We start from the raw sequence: 20866 nt of genomic DNA, 5'->3' as shown, positions 1-20866 counted from the left end.
GATGTAGATAGATGAGATAGATATAGATAGATGAGATAGATATAGATATAGATATAAATGATATAGATATAGGTATAGATAGATATTAATAGATATAGATATTTATTTACTGTTGGTGTCAGTCCTGTGATGTTTATGTCTATATACAATGTACCAAGAGTATATATTTAAGTTCAAACTTCTGTTTTGGTAAGAAATATCTTAAAACCACTGGATATATTTTACAAATTAGTTTTTGTAAGAAATAATATTTCATTAAGTAGAAAGAAAAATTGGCAAAAATGCCACTACTTTTGGACCATTTTGGCAATGGCTGTATATCAACAATGCATTATTTGTTTTACAGAAAGTGCTATAAAATTATAGAAGTAAAAGGTATAGTCATTTTTTATCTTTTCCTTTAGTAAGGCAGGGTAAGTATTTTTGAACATATTTCAGTCCCTTGGCATTTTTAGTTGATTTATTTACCTAGCACCTTTCAGCTTAAAAGCAACATTTGCTTTCTCTCTTGCTTTGCTATAATTTTGAGAGGTGAATCAAAATAATTATTGTAAGTCTATCTACTCATATATCCTGTATGGCATTTGAGGTATGAAATTTACCTAAAACATGGATTATATAGATAAAATTAAGAGAAAATGTTTGAAAGTGTGTACACACATAATTGATGTATATATCTATGGAATAAAGAAATAAGATCTTTAGCATCATTCTGATACCTAATATTTCTGCAATCCTCAATTATGTATATAAAAAAAACATGGGATAGGAAATTGACCTAATTTGTTGAACTTATTGACACTGAACTATAACAAGAAAATTGAATATATATCTAGTTTATGAATGTAAAGAGACACTTATGAAAAGGTACATTCATTAAGCCAATATTTTTAAACTATGTTCTATGGTAAGCAATGTTCTAGTCAAACAGACAAAAATCTCTACCATTATGGAGCTAACTGAAGGTAACAGATTATGTAGTTTATTAGAAGATAAGTGAGAAGAAATAAAAACACAGAAGGGGACTGGGAGCACAGGCTGAAGCCAAGATGTGGGGGGAGATTACAATACTTGGGAAGACTTTTCAAAAAACCTTTTAAAATCCTAAAAAAGGAATCTGACATGAATCCTCCAGATATTTTCACAAATGTCACTTTCTTGATATTCCTTTAGGACTGCTTCTCTCTTTCCACTCCTCGCCAAATTTCAACGTCAGCGTGGTTTTCCTCGACTCTCTTATTTAAAATAATAATTCTTCACTCTTGCCTTTAACTCTACCCTCTCCATACCTTTTCTTGAGGTTTCTTCTTTTTTTCACCATCTGAACATATATTTTATATATTATTTAGTGTTTTTTTTGTCTGTTTCCCCAAGTAGAATATGAACTGTAAAAACCATAATTTTATTTATTTATTTATTTATTTATTTATTTATTTATTTTCATTACTATAGCTCTCACCCTTAAATAGTGCTCAGATTTAACTGATATTCAATAAATATTTATTAAATATATATTTAATTAATCAGGCTATCATCCTTGACACATCTATTCCCTTCAGTTTTTATAAGTAGTAAGTTATTATGTCCTGTTTATTGTTCCTCCTAATTAACTCTCTAATATGCACCACACACTTCTCCATCTCTACTGGCAGCAAGAGGCCCTCGTCTCGACCGCTACATCTTCTTTTCTCAGTTCTCTCCTTTGCATTTTTCAATTTTCTCTCTTCATTTAGCTAAAAGGAATTGCTAAAAAGAATACCTGACAAACATTTCCACATTAGACATTCTTCTGTAGAGTCCTGTAGTTCTTAAAATATGGTCCCAAATCCCTCATTATGTGGTTGTGACACATCTCCAGCCTCATGTTTTGCCATTTCCCATTTTTTTCCTGATACTGGGGTCATACTACCCTTTTTCAGTTGATCAAACTCACGATGTTTTTATTTTCTCTAGCTGTCAGGACATACATAACAAGCCCACTCCTAGAACAGATGCTCACGTCTATTACTTTCTTATCCATTTCATGTGTTGACCCAATTCATTTGCTCAGAAAAGCAATTTTTCTAATCCTTAGAACTTTGTTTGATTATATAGATCTCTAAACAATTTTTTTTCATAGCTCTTACCTCAGCTTGTAAATATATATTTGAGGGATTGTTTTATTAATTTCTGTCTCCACAAGGTTGTAAAGTCTGTGAAAATAGTTCTTTACTACTTGCACACAGTATACGCTTAAAAATAAAACTAGAAAACAAATAAACAAAAATGGATAAATAAAGATGAGTTATCACAGAGACCTCCCAAATATAGTGACCTATAACAAAAGGAAAATGTGATCTAATTTAGAGTGGCAAATTTAAGAATAAATATTCAGTTGAGTCAGTAAATTTCAATGTTTTTTTTAGTGTCTTGATTTAAAGAGACAAGCTAAAATGTTAAAATACTAAAATCATTTGAAATAAACCAGAAAAAAACAAGTGTGTGAAACTTATGTAAGTCTAAAAACAAAGACTATAAATGCAATCAATCGAGGACCTATGTACTTCTGTTATTTTTGTTTTCCTGTTTTCATTATGTTTGACATTTCTGAAACTGAGTTTTGTTACAGTTCATTAGGCGATTGCTATGTGCTAGTATAATGAGATTGCACTGAGATGCATAACGTAACATTTTAGCATGAACAATTGAAATTACAAGGTGTTACAGATAGTGTGTTGTGGAGATTGCTTCAGCCTGGCCTGCGTGCTGAGGTTGTGAGCAGGTAGCTTGCTGTGAGGGAGTAAGACAAAATTGGTGCCCAATCATTGGAGAAAGTCGTAATGATGTATGAAATGAAAAACCCTGCCCTCTCAGTGCAAAGAAGAACACAAACCCTTTTTTTCTTGCAATCACTGCTGTGCTATTTTCTTTAACATACCATGCCATTCCAAAGAATAGACTGTCCACTGAAGAGCCAAAATTTGCAATTTATCAGAGAAAGTGAAAAATAAGATTTGTTAGGTTATTTGGGTAAATGAAGGATTACAAAACTTCTAAATGTAAGCATGATATTTTTAGCATATACATATATATATATATATTATCCCACTCCAATGTCTTCAATAAAACACACATACACACACATAATAGAAAAGAATAAATATTTTAAAGCAATTTTGATGATATCCTTTCTCTAATGTTCTAGAAGAGCTCATGATAAGAAGATTCATTCTTTCATTCAGAATCATTTAGTGAAAATTATGAGTCATGTATAGTACTCAGCACTGCATATACAGTGAGCAACAACTCTGTTTACTGATATTTACATTCTAATTCAGACAATAAGGCAAATAAGTAAGGAGAGAGGGTGATATGTTTGCAGTAAGTGCTATGGAGAATGAAGTAAAGAGGAAATCAAAAGAGTGGAGTGAAGGTTTCTATTATATATAAATAAGTAAGTGAAAGAAAGTTTCATTAAAATATTTTGACAATGGGCTTGAGGGAACCATGGACACAAGGCATTCTATAATTTGAGGAAAGGATATTTCAAACACAGGGGGAAAAAACAAAAACAAAGTAAACCAGCAGGAGTGCATCCAATATTTGAGAAATACCAGTAGGTATGCGTGAGTATGTAAACAGAAAGACTTGGAAGAGGAGGCACCTCATAGATACATGTAAGCTATTGTAACTCTGCTTTATTTATTTTAAATAACATATAAAGCCATTAGGGGCTTAGAGTTGGGAAATTGCATCCTCAGAGGTATCTACACAGGATCACTGTGGATGCTTCATGGGAAGGCTGAATATTAGTCAGGAATTACTGCGTTAATGCAGAAGAGATGGAGTTGATGCTTCCTACTCCTCCCCCATTCTCTTTCTCTCTCTCCCTTTTTCCTTCTCTCTCTCTCCCTCTCTCTCTCCTCTCTGAAAATTGAATAAATAAAATCTTTAAAAATTGATATAATATATTATATATGTGTGTGTGTGTATATATATATATATACATATATATACACACACAAACACACTCATATATTTCCTAGTTTTGTTTTCTGCCCCCTCTGAGAAGATACAGAAACAGTAACACCTCAGTAACCATGAGCACCCCTAGAGGTTGGTATTTAAATATCAGTCTCCACTAAAAAAAAAAAACCAGAGTTCTGTGGAGAAATGTTTCCAAGACTGGACAATAAATAGGAAGGGAGGAAAGATGGATGGGAACATGTTGAGTGGGCTCCTGAAGACCAAGTTGATCTGAACATCAGACTAAATAATGATAGTATTATAAGCTATAGAATGAATTATTCTATTAGTGTACAATAAAATAGATACATAATTAGTTAATGGAGGAAAAGGAGAAAGTATTTCTTTATGGTAGACTTTCAACCAATAAAATCAGGATATAATTAATTAATCAGTATTTGGCAACCATCAAAGTTATAATTGATTCAATCAGGAATCATCAATGCATGGCTAAAAATAGTAAATGATAGTTTAATGAGGAACAGGATGTTTATATCATCTCCAAACATGTCCCCACCAATTACTCACTAATTGCAAAGGGGAAAGTTGTAACTTTACAGTGAAGAAACCAGAAGGCACAATCTTAAACCAGTGTTCAACAGCATGACAAATAATAGGACAAACTCACATTACACACTTCCTTATATTATGCACTGCTACTTTCATAAACTTTATATTCTTTATTTCTTAATTCATTTTTAGAGAGAGGAGAGAGAGAAAGAGAGAAAACGGGGGAAGGAGCAGGAAGCATCAACTTCCATATGTGCCTTGACTAGGCAAGCCCAGGGTTTCAAACTGGCTACCTTAGCATTCCAGGTCGATGCTTTAACAACTGTGCCACCACAAGTCAGGCAAATTACTAATTTCACAAAATCATGTCCATGGAATCTGTAACCAAAATAGGTAACCTAAATCTGAGGAAATATTGAGAAAAATTTTATACAATATTTGTCCAGCACCCTGAAGATCAAAACCGTGAACAACAAAGAAAGAGCAAAGCAGCGTTTGCATTAAAAGAGACTAAAGTAACCAAGGAAATGCAATATTATATTTTCTGAATTTAACATTTTATTATACTGTGAAGAGGAAGAGAAGGACAGAGAGAATTAAATTAAATGGGGCAAAGTTTTTTAAATGGTTACATCTGTAAAAGGGCTTATAAAATTCTATATACCACTCTTACAACCATTCTGAAGTTTTAAAAATATTTTAGCACACTTTGCCATATAACTTTTTAATTATAAGCAATATAAGTCTTTTTTATTTTATGCAATATAAAGCAATTGAATAATAATTATGAAGTCCTCTACTTCTTTGAATAGGTCTTAGGACTAAAATAGCCCATGGTTATATAATGAATGTTTCTGTTGACATAGCTATGGAAAAGAAGGACAAGAGGATGACAGCGCTTGCTCTGACAAGGACAGGCAGAAGAATCGCAATACCCAGGCTGAGACTTAATCCAGCTGCGAGAGTGCTGGCTTGGCACATTCTCCCTTTGGAAAGATAAAACTGACAATCATGCTTGGGGGTTCTTGGTAAGATTTTCCCCTCGATAAAATAACATGTAAAAAAAAAAAAGCTTTTAACCTAACCTCCTGACACTCTTCTTTACTGCTTAAGGATTTCTTCATCTCACAAGGATATTCTGTTAAAAGCTGCTGCATCATCCTTGGGTCCTCGAATGGAAAGACAAGCCAATTTAGCACCCTGACACCACTGAACCACTTCCAGATTCAGAAGTGATATAACTAAGCCACCATTAACTAGATCTACTCCTGGTAGAAGCAGACTGCAACCTACCTGACACATACATTTAACAGTAAAGGTGGAAGAGACCCAGAGCAGTAAAATCACAGTCAAGTAAAGTCACCAACATGGCAGCTACTCTTAGACACATCCATTCTGAGTAGGAGACTATTAAAACCACGAGAATACCTATTGTTGGAACTGGAAAAAATATATAGAAAATGGGATATCAGAAAACTGATAAATCTTCTTTTATTAAAATATTTGTTTTGTTTTGTTTTTCTTCTTAACGCTTAATAAATATATAGTTTTGATTTTAAGTGTTTATTTTTTCATTTTTTTTAAAAGATTAGGTCAGTAAGCATTTTCTTTCTTCTTCTTCTTTTTTTAAGATTTTATTTATTCATTTTAGAAAGGAGAGAAAAAGAAAGAAGGGAGGGAGGAGCAGGAAATATCAACTTCCATATGTATCTTGACCAGGCAAGGCCAGGATTTTGAACGAGCAACCTCAGCATTCCAGGTCTATCTATGCTTTATCCACTGAGCCACCACAGGTGAGGATGATTTTAAGTGTTGAAGTGCTGGAGTGCAGGGTTAAAGTCAATTGATTCAGATGGATAGATTCAATAAAATGTTGTCTTTAATTGTTCTAGCCATATTATAAGTCATCTGCCACAGGAATTCAACCCATTCACAGTTATTAAAAGTATATCATATTGTTATGAAGAAGAGGATGGACAAATCTAAGCAGAAATAAATAAGAATACTGATATTTTGTTGACTGTAGCACTGTTTCAGCAAGGTAAGTGGATTTAGAAAAAAGAAATATTGGGCTATATTTTTAAGCAGTTATTACCTCATGTAATACTAAACCAGTTCAAATATAGACATTACCTTTATCTATTTTACAGATAGGAGAAATCAAATATTAGGGAAATCACATAAATTGTTTTAGGTCACACAACTAACACATCCTGGAATCGGGGCTGGAGGTGTGATCTCCACAACACCCCAGTCTGCAATCTTAATTGCCATACTACAAGCAATTAAGATTTTGTGTTTTCTGATTCTTGGGAAATCCACACAAAGAATGTTTTCTTTGATTCTACTTTATGTTGCAGAATTGTCAAATTGAAGGATGTCTTCTGTGACAGTAACTTTAAGCTGGTTTCTTAAATAAGCCTGTTTAAAGTTTTTAGAACTCTAATTCTAAGTTACTTTTAGACTTAATGTCTGTGATTCAATAACAAAAACAGTTTATTACAGCTACGATTTGCTGCTGTTCTTTGGAAGGAACAGATGACAATGTTTATTCTGCTAAAAGGTTTTGTCCCCAGGCCTAAAATAACTACATGCATGTGTAGCAAAATGGACAAGGAGACCAGGACAAAAGATGGACATTGTCTGTAGATGACAATAAACACATAACTCAAACAAGGAGTAAAAATGAGTATCAGAAAATGTAAACAAATAGATGATATGTTCATAAATAGTATGTTTTTATTTTTTTATTTTATTTATTGATTTTAGAGAGAGGAAAGGGGAAAGAGAGAGAGAGTCAAGAACATTGGTCTTTTCCTATATGTGCCTGGACTTGGGATTGAACCAGCAACCTCTATTTTGAATTGATGCTCTAACTAGCAAATCTATCTAGCCAGCTTGATGAATGGTGTTTTTTCTTTTTTTAAATCAAAGGTTATTAATAAAATCAAACTCACTTAAGAAAAGTAACGGCTGAACTTTTAGGTTGGCATGGGTTCAATATGAATAAATATGGTAAAGCTATATTGACAGATTGAAAGAATGTTTGTATATATATAATACTTCAGGATTTTATAAAATACATTTTGTAAAAATTACTGCACAACGCAAAATACAAGAAACTAATCTAAACTGTATACATACAAAGGCTCTCCATTATCTGACTTTGGACATAATAGATTCAAAATATGATATATGTCAATCACAGAATTCTAAGAAAAAAAGATGAGCTGATCTGTTGAAAAACTTGAGTAAAGCAGTTAAAAAATTTAATAAAAGTTTATATTAATTTAAAGTTTCAGTATTTAGGGAAAAAATAGCTAGTTGGAGTTGTATATTACACCGACAACGAAAACAGTAACAAAAAATAATGTATGTGATTTGTATGACATTCACTTGAGTCATGTAAAAAATGATAGGATTGGTGAGACTGATTTAATATAGTCTATGCGAAAGAGGCAAAGGCCTTTCAAATAAATATAATATCAAAGTACATCAATACCATACGTTTTCTCTGCCATCTGCCCAAGTGACGATGCTCTTACAGGTCAATCGTATCCTCTTAATTCTCAAATTGGTGGGCTTCTTCTCTTCCCAGTATAGCCCCAGATAAGTGTGGGCCAGTTGAAACATATAGTGTGAGAAATGGAAGAAAGGCAAGTGCTGTATTCTTTCTGTGCTTGGAAGGCCGCTGCAGACCCCCAGGCACTTATCAGGGGAAAGCAGCTAGGCCGTGACTTGTCCAGCTCCTGCCAGATCTCAGCCGCCAATGTCTAATATTCTTGGGCCTGGTGTGTGTTTGGTTTTGTGGTGACGGGCACTATTATTTCCTTTAAGGCACTTACATAAGTAATCAACATTGCTTCCAAAGCAAACTTGTAGGTTCCAGCTTGTTCTCTCAGGTTCCAGGAGAAGTGCATATTCTCCCAATTAACATCTATTCTTTCCTTACTGACTGCTAGTTCCTCTGACTCCAAGCCCCAGAATCACAGGCAGAAAAAGCAGATTTATATAGATAGTTTCACTAGATTAAGCATCTTCCAAATTGTGTAAGGACTAATATATACATATTTACTCTGTCTCCTCCCATTATGCTATTAAGAATATTTGTAGGTTTTAATTCTTTATTGCTTTTCCAAAAACTCAAGTTGCTTTTTCAAAACAGAAATCTGTTTTCCACACTTGGGTGCATCATTCTCTGCTATCCTTCTGAGTCTTAATCATGCCTCTTTTAAATTCTCTTTCATCTAACACTACAGTGTTTGCACCATGTTGGATTTCCTCTTGGTGAAATTGGTGTTGCTTATTCATTCTGATTGCTTATTTATGCTAACTAGTTTTCCTAAATGTTTGGTGATTTGGAGTTTTGTGTTAGAAATTGTATGTGCATTTTCTCTACACCTGATTGAGGATGTTTTAAGGAGGCTTTTCTTTTTTCTTCCATTTTGAATAGTAAAAGAATAAAAGGATTGAACAGGCTCTAAGCAGGGTATGTGGCTATCCTGTTTCGCATGTGGTCTATAGTGCTTACCCTTTATCTCAGCCATGCCTTCTCAGTCACCACTCCAGCTTTGGGCAAATATTTCTGCTACCTAATGACCTACAAGAGGTTGCAATGTTGCAGGGGCAGTTTACCCAGTTACCTCAAAGTATTTCCTTATTGTACCCCTTTTATTTTAGCCACAGGTCCATCACCTGACCCTCTGCTGCCCCTATACTTGGAACACAGATCTTGGGCACACAGGTTTGTGCTATAGGGTCTTCCTCACTCTGTCATCTACCTTCACGCCCTGAGGGTTTCCCATAATTTCTGGGCCTATGACAACATTTTTCTTACTTTTGATATTTTTGTTTATTTTTTTCACATTTGTTTTAAGGTGAATGATAAATGTCTGCTCAGTTTACTACCTTTATCTATTTTTGAAATTAATTGATTTTCATAACCCTTCTATTTAGATTGTGAAACAGATTTCTCCCTCTCATTTATTTGTGCCTTTCAGTGCTTCTCCAGTGCCTGATGCATAACAGAAGCCCAGTAAATGTTCCTGGAATCAAACTGGAAGTGTCAGGGCCGTACTTGGCTGAGAGTACAGCAGAGGCAGTACAGAAGGGGTTTCTAAGCTGGGGGAGGATTTAGGTGTCTGATTCCACAATGTCCTTTCCGTGTTTAAAGTTTTGATTTGAATCACGCTCTGCATTTCTCTGTGCGTATTGCTTGCAACCATCAAGGTAACATCTTCCTCCCTGCTTTGTCTCCTTAAACTTCCTTGATAATTAAATTAAAAAAAGAACATAAATAAAGAAATGCACCCCCAGAACTTTTCATTATTAATGTTCTATAACTAAATTGGAAATTTGTTACGGTACCCCAAGGGAGTGATTAATTTAGCAGAGTAGGAGTTTTGATTAAAAAGGAATGAAATGTCTGACAAGTAGTCTATCAGTTATTATGATATTAAAACACTCTAATCATTGTGGTACCTAAATTAAGACTTCACAGTCTAAATGTCACTTTATTTTGCTTCTTTTGATTTGGTGATGTTTTTATGAGCTTATTATCTGTGAATGTGTATGCCTGTGTGCGTGTGAGTGGCATACACTCTCAAAGATCTATAAAGAAAAATAATGCAGTCAGAAAGCTTTTGGCCATGAGCTGAGTTCTTTATTTCTGCAAATTTCAGGAAATATGAGGGATACATAAAGAAACTTCTAATTTTTAAATTAGCTAGTCATTCTCAAAATTCCAATAAGGTTATAAATATATTGGTATTTAACAGCCAAAATTTCTATTGATTAGAATTTAAGATTTTGTTTCAAGATCTGACTCCTCTGAACCCAAATATTAAAATACAGTTGAATGATATAATTGGCTTAAATATTACATTTATGTTAAAAATTAACAACATAGAAAAAAGAGAAAAGTAATATACATCTTTTTCCAGTGAGTATAGCATTAATTATTTTAATCTTATAGAATATGCAAAAGATTTCAAGTACTAGTGAATGCATATAATAAATATACTGTTCACAAAATTTAGGGGACATTTCAAAATGAATATGAAGCTATAAAATATCTCTTAATTTTTGTGAAGAGTATAATATAATATAATCTGAAATGTTAATTTTTCTATTTATTAAAATGTTTACCATATTTTTACTTTTTTCTTCCTTTCTTCCCAGATTATTTCATCCCATTTTCATTTGGGGGATTAAGTCAAGAGATATTTCTTTCACCCACTTCACTCTCTCTCTCTTTCTCTTATTTTCTGCTGTCTGCCTCCCTCCCTCCCTCTCCCTCTTCTTCAAGATGAAACTATAACTAGTCCTTTTTATTAATTTCCATGCAACTTTAAAATATGACCTAAGTAAGAATACTTGAATATTTGACTGGATATTTTGGAGAGAGAGGAAAGGAGAGAGAGAGAGAGAAAGAGAGAGAGAAAGCAATTTGTTGTTCCATTCACTTAGACATTCATTGGTTGTTTCTTGTGTGTGCCTTGACTGAGCATCAGAACTGCAACCTTGACTTATTGGGATGATGCTCCAACCAACTGAGCTACTCAGCTAAGGCACCATTCTTCAAAGTTTTAAGAGCTTCAGGCCTGCAATAACATAGATTATTTTTGAATAAATAATAACCTAAGTTACCCTCGTCTTTTTACTCTAACCCATATTAAGAAATAATTCCACACATTGGGTTAAAGAAAGAAAGCAATGAGACCACAGAATAGAAATAAGATCATCAGTAAAAAATCACTTAGACTCAAATCCTATTCAACTCTACTGACCCAAATTTCCAGTCACTCAAAATCCTCAAATAAAAGATAAGGCTAGGATACCTAATCAGATCTTGCTGATATACAAGGAAAAATCCATCAGCCTTTAAAACTGCCAAAAAAGAACTACACAAAAACAACCAAGATCTCCTAAAAATCCAGGGTAGAGATAGAAACCCCTTCCAATTCTCTTACTACTCCAAACAAAACATTTTGGATTTCTTATTTTTTTAAAGCTGAATAATATTTTATTCAATGTATATACCACATTTTTAAAATTTATTCATCTGTCAATGGACATTTGGGTAATTTCTATAGCTTGGCTATTTCAAATAATGTTGGAATGAAAATAGACATGCAGGTAACTCTTGGAGATCCTGATTTCAATTCTTTTGGATATGTACCCAGACATGGGATTGCTTTATCATATAGTAGTTCTATTTGTAATTTTTTGAGGAAATTACATGCTGCTTTCCAAAGTGGTTGTACCATTTTTACATTTCACCAACAGTGAGTAATGCTCCAATTTCTCCATATCCTTGCTAACATTTGTTATTGTTTGTTTGTTTGGTTTTTTTTTATGGTAGCTATCATAACTTGTGTGAGGTGATATTTTGTTTTTATTTTGATTGTCATTTTCCTGACAATTAGTGATGTTGAGCACCTTTTCATGTACCTATTGGTCATTTATATATCTTCTTAGAGAAGCCATATTCAAATCCTTTGATCTGATGTATGTAACCTGAATGCACCTACCTAGAGGACATTATGATAAGAGAAATAAGCCAGTTACAAAAGGACAAATACTGTCTGAGTCCACTTTATAGAAGGTATTTAAACCAGTCAAATTCATAGAGAAGGAGAGTAGAATGATACTTGCCAAGAGCTAAGGGAATGGGGAATTGGGGAGTTGTTCAACAGATATAACATTTCTGTTATGCAAGATAAATAAGTTCTAAAAATTAGTTTTATAACATTGTGCTAATAGTTAACAATTCAAAAGTTAAGTATATCTCATGTTTATGCATATCTCCAAATTAATCAAATTATACACATTAAATATATCCAGGGTTATTTTGACTATTAATAATACCTGAATAAAGCTATTTAAAATGAAAGTCATTTGGGGAACAAAGAAAACATTGAAAACTATAATAACATAACAACAATTAGCATTCATTAATGTCTCATCATACTGTATAAGGCACAATCATAAGTACTTTATAGATTTTTTTATTATCAAATTTAAAATCATCCTGTAAGGTAGATAATATCATCTCTGAATTTTATACCAGTTTTTGGCTTTATAAATTATCCATGATTAGATAACTAGGAAGTGGAAGAATTTGGGTTCCTATCACCAACACTCAGGTTTTTAATGCTACAAAAATATAATATGCTGAGTACTAGCAGCTTCTAATTGATTCTATACATGGGATTCTTGGGGGATAGATGGTGATTGAGGAAGAGCTGACTTGGGGTGGGAAACACAGTGCAATATATTTAAAGATGCTGTTTTGTAGAACTGTGAACCTACAACCTGTATAATTTTATTAATAAATGTCACCCCAATAAATTCAATAAAATATTTTTAAGTGAACTACTACTCTGGGATTGAACCATAACACAGAAATCATAGACCGCATATCAGATACAAGACTCCTTCCTTGTAACAGATGCCTCATACCTGCCTTGCTCTTTTCCCCCTCCATTCTCTTGTTAGAGATGTACTTTCGCTGAATGCAGCATGAAGGTTGGGAGAGGACAAACTTCAGAGTTCTCTCAGCCTGAGGGTGAATCACTTCTATCACACAAACTAGCTACTTGAGACTTCACCAGACTATTGAACCTTCTTTTGTGTTTAGTTTCCTTATATGAAGAGGTGACATAAGGTAACTGTTTTCTAGGTTAATTGGGGAACATAAGATAATAAATATAAGATGGCTTGTGTTATGATTGACACAGATAATAGAATCAAGACAGTAGGTACTTTACTACAATTTCCACTTCCTGAGTGATTGATGAGAATATCAGCCGCTTACTTTCTCTGCTTCTTTAACTTTGATTCTAGCTAGAATCCTAACCTAGCTACATTTACATGTTTTCTCTTTTAAAGCTCACAAGAGGATGAGCATGTTAAATAAAGAGGAAGTTGAGGCTCTGAGAATTTGCATGATTAAGTTGAAAATTAAGAGCCCTTACAACCATCTCATGTCTGCCACCATTGTACTTCACAGTGTCTTCAGGCACTCATTGGCCTTATGCAGCTCCCCTCCAAAATCTTCATCAGCATTCTGACACAGTCCTTGCTCGTTAGCTCTCTCAACAGCTGCTGAGTTGCTGATGGTAAAGAGAAGTTTAAAAACTGCAGACCGGACACTGACTATCCTAAAAGCTATCCCAATTCCAGCTCTCAATTTCAACATCACTCTTCTCTCCAGCAGAAAGATGAAAAAGCCTTCAGTGAGCCAAGATAAGACATTCATCTTTAATTCAGCATATATTAGATTTACATTTAGTCTTTGCCTCTGGATATCTTAAACGTGGTAAGAGAGCAGAGCCTGCCACATCAAGCAAAATTTGTTTGGAAATAGCTGTTTCTATTTTTTTTCCTCCCATTATTATTTTCTTTCTTCTTCTTTTTTTACTTTTTTTAATCTGTGACAATTTCTAACCAAAGCAAAGTAAAACTAATTAATTTAAATACAGACACACACCCCCAGAGGTGGTGCAAAGAGACGTTTAACATGTTACGAACATATCTAGAACAAACAAAAAGAAGAAATCTTGAAATGGTCAAGGGAAAAGAGAAGCAGCTACATTGTTTATCACTGCCAGATTCTGGGCTTCAGAAATAAACCTATATGGTTCAATCTTGGGAACTATTGTTTTAGATAAAGCTGCAGAGAAGTGGCTAAAAGTAAACTAGACCGCTTAGATTCTCTTGACCCCAGGAGGAAAATACGTAAAGCCTGAGGGACAGGGGCAGGTAATCTGTAAAGATAATTATTTTTTCAAAAAGGGAGCAACTCTGATTTGAAGATATGTCCCTGCCATGGACAGGTAGAGGGTCACTGTGCTCCCAAAGCGGGCTTTCTGTTTTAGCACTTAATCGATACTTTCAGGGAATTCTGACTTCTCACATCAAGGGTCCTCTGGGATTATTTTCATCATCAGTTGACACTGTAAAGTTAGACCAGTGATTCCGTGTATATGTTATTCTCTAAAGAGAGAGAGAGAGAGAGAGAGAGAAGAACTTTCACCCTGATTGGGGTTGGCAGTATGAGCATGGATTAGGGGTGTTCCTCTTGCATTTCTTTTCCCGCTAGGTCAGAACTTGAGGTGGAACCAAGAGTGACAATAGACTTTCACTGAAACTGCACAGGGATTTAAATTCTACAAGCAGGTTGCCATTTCATATTTATTTAATACACCACAGACAGTTGGCTCTCAGAGGTCATGTGGGGATAGTGTGATAAAAATCATGCTAACAAACACCAGTCCTTTCAGACACTCGCACGCACATGAGACACACAACCACACCACTCTCATTTGTCAATTTTATGCCTAGGCTATTTTGTTTTGTTGAGTTTCTTTTCCTTCTTCTTTTTTTTTTTCTTTGCTAAGAGCAATGTTTCAGGAAAAGGGCCATGGATTTCCTCAAAACAAATTAGTGGACATTTGATTGGATACATGGTTTGAATAAAGTACAAGTAAAGTGACTTACTGTATGTGACTGGAAAGAAGTAGACAAGTGTGATGCACAGGAATAAGTATGATAGCTCTAATGGGAAAAGGGAGAAAGGATGTCAGGAATAATCAGAAAAATAAAGTTGTTTCTGTCTGAAATTGAATTATGATTATTTGAGTATGCAAAGACCGAAATGATGTTGAATTGGACAGCACTAATAGTATGGCTCCTGTTCTAAAGCCACAGGTAACAGCTTTTCCTATTTTGTAAACATGGTTTTTCTTTCCCCATGGAATAGACAATGAACAGACAATAGTACTTTGTGTCAATTTTTTTTTAACATCATATTTCTTTTTATGAAGCATCCTTTTTGGGATTACTCTGGAGGAAAGTAGAAAGAGATTATAGATATCTCTGTTGACTGGGGCAGCAGAAAGCACCTTTTCATAACTATTTAAATTTGATGTTACTGAGTAAAATCTATTGAATCACCTGTATGTGTGTATATATATATATATATATAGTCCCTTATGTATTGGCCACTAAATTAATTTCTTTTCAAAATATTTTTTTAATTTAGAAATTAAATTTGTTGGTGTGATATTGATCAATAAGAGTACATAGGTTTTAGGTGGAAATCTCTGTAGCATTTGAATTGTTGATTTTGTTGTGTGCCCATCACACAAAATCAAATCACTTTCTGTCACCATATATTTGTCACTCTTACACTTCTCCCGCTGGGTAACTACTTCACTTTTATCTGGATCATTTAATTCTTATAAGTAATGCTAACAATCATTTTTAGCAGTTTTGGATGTTTTACCTTTTTTATACATTCTAACTTGATGTAAGACACAAGTCCCAAAACAAGTGTATTCAATCAGAGCATGCCTGATCAGGGCTTTCATTTTCATCACCATTTTGATTTCAGCATTATAATGTCATACATATATGTATATTTTGCAGGATTTTGAAAATGTAGGAAATAAAATAAGCAGATAAAAATTAGAGATGTGTGTTAACTGTCAGGGACAAATTGATTTCAAAGTTTCTTGCAAATGTTTTCTCTGCTCCTTCAAAACTTCATTGAATATCATATTCAGTGTAAGAGTCTTAGTAAAGCTTGACCAGGCAGTAACACAGTGGATGAAGCATTGGCTTGGGACGCTGAGGACCCAGGTTCAAAATTCCGAGGTCGCCGTATTTAGCGCAGGTTCACCAGCTTGAGCACAGGGTCACCAGTTTGAGTGTGAGATCATAGATATGACCCCATAGTCGCTGGCTTGAGCCCAAAGGTCACTGACTTGAAACCCGAAGTTACTGGTTTAAACAAGTGGTCACTCGCTCTTCTGTAGCCCTACACACATATCAAGACACATATGAGAAAGCAATCAATGAACAACTAAGGTGCCACAACTATGAGTTGATGCTTCTCATCTTTCCCCCTTCCTGTCTGTCCATCCCCTTCCACTTAAACAAAAAAAGAAAAAAGATTTTTAGTAAATAAGCATTCATGTATTTCAAGAATTTGTCCTATATTTGCCCCAGAATAATTTTATTTATATTTTGCTTAAATGTAATAAACAGAATGAGTATTCTGGCAGCTTGTATGTGAGACAGTTCTTTTTTCTTTTTCTTTTACAGAGACAGAGAGAGAGTCAGAGAGAGGGATACACAGGGACAGACAGACAGGAACAGAGAGATGAGAAGCATCAATCATTAGTTTTTTGTTGCGCATTGCAACACCTTAATTGTTCATTGATTTCTTTCTCATATGTGCCTTGACTGCGGGCCTTCAGCAGACCAAGTAACCCCTTGCTCAAGCCAGTGACCTTGGGCTCAAGCTGGTGAGCTTTTCTAAAACCAGATGAGTCCTTGCTCAAGCTGGTGACCTTGGGATCTCCAACCTGGGTCTTCCGCATCCCAATCCGATGCTCTATCCACTGCATCACCGCCCAGTCAGGCTGGGAGACAGTTCTTATGTTGAAAATGATAATATAGCAAGCAGTAATGAGCTGTGTCTCTGGCACATGTGTTGGAAACAGACTCACAAAATTCATGGAGATGGGCATCTGTCAAAAGTTTTGTAAGAGATAAATGTTTCCCTTTACTATGATTCACAATGATCCTGCTAAACAGAAATGTGCATTTTGCCAAACTGCAAATTCAGCCACAATGTTCTAAGCGGGATTCGGACTTCAAGTAGAGATGTAATGGGTATACCACACACTCTCCAAATGCACAACTACAGCCTTCATTAATTACTCCAAAAGCTTCTTATGTAACCCTAAAAGCAATGTGAAATCTATGTGAATTTGTGCTTATTGTCCAATGGATCCAAGTGGGCACATCTCCATTTAAGCCAGACTCTCAAATTTAAAAGGGAGATTTAGAGACATATAAAAAGGAATGTCCATTTTCCTCATATAACAAAAGGAAAATAATTATTAAAAGTACTTATCATGTAATATCTTCTGCATATGTATTCCTCAGAGGCATGCTAGATTGATGGATAGATAATTGATAAATATATAAGTACACAAATACAGAGTTACATACATAGAGAAATAGATACATTGATAAATACATAGAAATAAATGTACGGTGTGTAGACACTTAAATAGACATATAGATGATGCATACAGATAGTACATAGATACATGAGACACACATACACATACACACAAACACAATGATCAAAAATTTTATGCAGCTCTTTTCATACTTATTAAAAAAAATAATATGCCTGACCAGGCGGTGGCACAGTGGATAGAGCATCAGACTGGGATGCAGAAGGACCCAGGTTTGAGACCCCAAGGTCGCCAGCTTGAGTGTGGGCTCATCTGGCTTGAGCAAAAAGCTCAACAGCTTGAACCCAAGGTTGTTGGCTTGACCAAGGGGTTACTCTGTCTGCTGAAAGCCCCTGGTCAAGGCACATATGAGAAAGCAATCAATGAACAACTAAGGTGTCGCAACGAAAAACTAATGATTGATGCTATTCATCTTTCTCCGTTCCTCTGTCAGTCTCTATCTATCCCTCTCTCTGACTCTCTCTGTCTCTGTAAAAAAAATAAATAAATAAATAATAAAATAAAAATGTGCTTAAAATTGCCTACATACTAAAATAATTATCAGTCCCAAAAGAGGACACATTATTTTCTTTTTAAGCAATGAAAAGGTGATTTTAAGTTCTTCCCATCATGCCCTTATGTCTAGTCCTTTCATTCTACACTCAGAGAATTCTTGCACTTGCCCTGGAATGATGCAGTGTTCTCTCACCAGGCCAGCTAATATCTTCAGTTTTAAATAAGTTACTTCAGTGGTCTTAGATTACTCTCTAACAGTTTTTTTGTATTTATTTAAAATTTTATACTTATGTTCTTCGTCCAGTATACCTTTCTTGTTTTACTTTCTACTAGGAAAAGACAGTCTCTGTCTTCTGCTTATTTCACATGCACTTACATTAAGTCACAGAGGACAACTCAAACAAAACTTTAAGACCAGACCCTGTTTAAACTGGGAAGCTGCTCTGTGATACTCTTTATACTTTAACTTGTCTTTTACCACCAGCTGTTTTATAATTTTGGATTTTACACATAGGAATGAACTTTGATTAAGCACCATAAATTACTATCCAGGTATACCTTAGGACGAGCAGGTGTGGGACCTGTGAGTCATTTGTCTTGTTCTATGCAAACAGATTATCAGTATAATTTTTTTTTTGTATTTTTCTGAAGTTGGAAACGGGGAGGCAGTCAGACAGACTCCCGCATGTGCCCAACCGGGATCCACTCTGCACACCCACCAGGGGGTGATGCTCTGCCCATCTTGAGATGCCACAATCAGAGCCATTCTAGCGCTTGAGGCAGAGGCCACAGAACCTTCCTCAGCGCCCAGGCAAACTTTGCTCCAATGGAGCCTCTGCTGCAGGAGGGGAAGAGAGAGACAGAGAGAAAGGAGAGGGGGAGGGTTGGAGAAGCAGATGGGCGCTTCTCCTGTGTGCCCTGGCCGGGAATCGAACCTGGGACTCCCGCACACCAGGCCGACTCTCTACCACTGAGCCAACCGGCCAGGGCCTCAGTATAATTTTTGATTAAAGAGATTGAGTGGTTTCCCTGAATCCTTGAATAAAAGCCCTCATAAAAATGCCCTTACTTCTTTTATGAACTTTGTGTGTAAACACAAATACAAAACCATGGTTTGTATATCTCAGAAATTCCCTTCAATTATTTTATTATAAGAACAATCTTTCTTGGGCCAACCCTAACATCCATGGTTTCCAGGATGTAGGCTGTGTAAATGAACTTGCAAGATCAGAAGAGAGCCAAAATACACTCTGTCCAATTGAAAAGCAACACGTGTCTCTTCCATGGTGCGTTTATTTCTATGCCTGTCAGTCTTTCCAGGAGCACTTCTGCCTTTTACATGTTAAAATTTTTTTTTCTAAATTAAATAACTTCACAAAACATAATTTTGCATTGTAACTGTTTTCTATTGAATTTCTAATTTGATTAAATTTGTATGATTAAAGGGAATCCCCCAAAAAAGAATTTCAAACATCCAGTGGGTCAGTCTACCTACATTGGTATACTGAGCTTGTCATATAAAGCTCTGAGCAAACTCTGAACGCAGATGGAATATTTGAAAAGATTTATTGACAAATATGAAAGAGAAACCATTTCTGAATGATCTCTCTGATGTTGTGCTTTTCTTATCTGCTACCCCCATCTCTCTTTGCCACACTACACCCATACCTCCTATGCCTCATCCACAGGTTATACTGAGAGGAAGGTACTTCATGAATTATCATTTCTGTACATTTATAGTTTAGATTCCTTAATTTACTCTAAGCACTGTCCAAGTTCTTCAAGGTAGAATTGCTTAATTTATAGTAAAAAAAATTGACTGCTGGTTTATTCCACAGCTACATATAAGAACTTTAAAAAACCACAGAAGTCAGAACTAATTATAATAAGAGTTTAGAATTAGATACCAATATTCTGGGTTTTTCACACCTCTGCTAATGGATGTATTTGCTTCATTCATCAGATAGAGAATTGACAATGGATGTCAATTGAAATATATAATCCAACACATTAAAAGATCTTATAATGGCTAAAATGTAGGAGAGAGTTCTATTTAGGAAGTCTTTCCTTAATGGGCTATTGAACAAAAATTCAAAATGTAAACTATACAATAAGTAATTATGAATGGGGCCCTGGCCAGTTGGCTCAGTGGTAGAGTGTTGGTTGGTGTGTGTATGTCCTGGGTTTGATTTCTGGTCAGGACACTCAGAAGAAGTGACTATTTGCCTCTCCACCTCTCCCCCTCCCCTTCTCTCTCTCTCTCTCTCTCTCTCTCTCTCTCTCTCTTTTTCCCTCTCACAGCCATGGCTCAGTTGGAGTAAGTTGGCCCTGGGTGCTGAGGATGGCTCCTAGCCTCAGGCACTAAAATAGCTCAGTTGCCAAGTAAAAGAGCAACAGCTCCAGATGGGCAGAGTATCGCCTGGTAGGGGGCTTGCTGGGTGGATCTCAGTTGGGGTGCATGCAGGAGTCTGTCTCTCTGCCTCCCTGCTTCTCAATTAAGAAAATACAAAGAAATTATTAATAGAATCATGAGGCAATTTCAAAACCAGATTATATTAAAGGCTTAAGTAATATTTGGATGTCAACTCAGCTATAGAAGTAAAGGAGAACTCAACTCAATTTTTTATTAATTAGGCATGAAAAGGGCAATTTCCTTAGCAAACCTTTGTATCTACAGAGCTATAAATGAATGGACAAAAGATATTCCTCACCTTAAATTTCAAACAATTGGCCCATGTTCAAAACAAATAAGTTACAGATTTTCAACCATCACTGTCAATAGATTTACAAATAGGTCA

The sequence above is a fragment of the Saccopteryx bilineata genome, chromosome 5, assembly GCF_036850765.1.
Source record: "Saccopteryx bilineata isolate mSacBil1 chromosome 5, mSacBil1_pri_phased_curated, whole genome shotgun sequence".
NCBI classification, from domain to species: domain Eukaryota; kingdom Metazoa; phylum Chordata; class Mammalia; order Chiroptera; family Emballonuridae; genus Saccopteryx; species Saccopteryx bilineata.
Note: the sequence above shows the minus strand (reverse complement) of the source record.